Raw genomic sequence first — 1,796 nt, forward strand, 5'->3', positions numbered from 1 at the left:
TTTAAAATACATTCTGCAAATAATCTTTATTATTCTTTGTATTGCTGACTCACCAGAGATGGGAATATATGTTTAGCAGACGTTGAGGAGGGGATACGGTGTCTAAAGAATTTACAGCAGTGTTACTTTATTAATTTTACTTCCCTTAGAAAACTAATCAATTGGAATGGGGAATGGCAGTTAAAAGATAAAGTTTATTTCTAGTTTTAAAGGCAAAATTGTCCCTTGGATAATTGTATATGTTTAGGCCTTCACGCCTTGATCTGACGTGCCTGGGTGGCACAAGTGGTTTGTGATCGTTGACAGTTCAATCCCACCCAGTGGTGCCATGGAAGAAAGTCCGGGTGATCTGCTTCCTTAAAGATTATAGCCTAGAAAACCCTATGGAGCAGTTCTACTCTGTAACACATGAGGTTACCGTGAGTTGGAATCAACTTGATGGCAATGAATTTGGTTTCTGGTTTTACCTTGATCTGAAACAAATTTATCTTCTGACGAGATCTATGGTGTAACTGACAAGTGCAGCAGAAATAGGACTTTTGATTAGCCTCAGGATTGGAGCAGGGGAACAGGCAGGTTGGTGGTGAGAAGGGCTTTGAGTCCATTGGAAGCCTGAACAGTAGGGAACAGAGAGGGTTAGCAGAAACTGCTGCTTGTTCTGGAATATTCTTCTTCCCATTTTTTTCTCATAGTAGTTTAGCTGGACATAAGGCTGTAGAATAAAGACCGCATTTCCCAACCTCCCTTGCAACTCGGTGGGCCAGGTGACTAAGGTTGGCAAATGGGATGACATGGAATTTGTGGGTAATTTTTAGTGTCTTTACAAGAAAGGAGGAGCTCTGGTGGCACAGTGGTTAAGAGCTACAGCTTCTAACCAAAAAGTTGGCAGTTCGAATCCACCAGCTGCTCCTTGGACACCCTATGGGGCAGTTCTCCTCTGTCCTATAGAGTCGCAATCTACTCCACAGCAACAAGCCTTTACAAGAAAGGGTGTGTTATTAGTCTTCTTCTCTCCTGTGGCTGGCATTTGAACATGATAGCAGGAGCTGAAATAGCCATCTTGGACCACAAGGTGACCTTGGGAATGGAACTCATTCATAAAAACCAAAGAAACTTCCAAACCCACTGCTGTCAAGTGGAATCTGACGCCTAGAGACCTTATAGGACAGAGTAAAACTGCCCCATAGGGCTTCCGAGGCTGTAAATCTTTACAGAAGCAGACTTCCACATCTTTCTGGCACGGAGCGCCTACTGGGTGGGAACTGCCGACCTTTCGGTTAGCAGCCAGGGGCTTTAACCACTGTGCCACCAGGGGTCCTGAATGGTTTAGGACAAAATCATATCTGTCTCCTTCGTAAGTCTGGAGATTGGTGGCACGAGTGTCAGGGATCCAGGCTCCTTTTATCTTTTAGCCCTTTTTCTAAAGCCAGTTTTCTCTTTCTTTTTTCTTTTTTTTGGAAGTGGGAAAAGAGGTTAGGGGATTGTTCTGCCATTTACAGCCAAATCTAATCTTAAAAACACAGAAACAGATTTAGATACAGAGGAAAAGGGAAACAAAACATTTTTTCCTAGGTTCCTTTTAATCAGTGGACAATTCTAAAAATCTGAATTAAGTACTGTTGGATAAGAAAATTAATAACAGATATCTTACTTTGATTTTAAGGTTTTTCTTATCCAGGAAACCAAATATTAACCATAATAAGCCTGCCAGAAACTCTTCTGTGTTGTTGCTATTCTGTGCCATCAAGTCGATTCCGACTCATAGTGACCCTACAGGACAGAGTAGAACTAACTGC

Source organism: Trichechus manatus, unplaced genomic scaffold (assembly GCF_000243295.1).
Source record: "Trichechus manatus latirostris isolate Lorelei unplaced genomic scaffold, TriManLat1.0 scaffold00152, whole genome shotgun sequence".
NCBI lineage: Eukaryota > Metazoa > Chordata > Mammalia > Sirenia > Trichechidae > Trichechus > Trichechus manatus.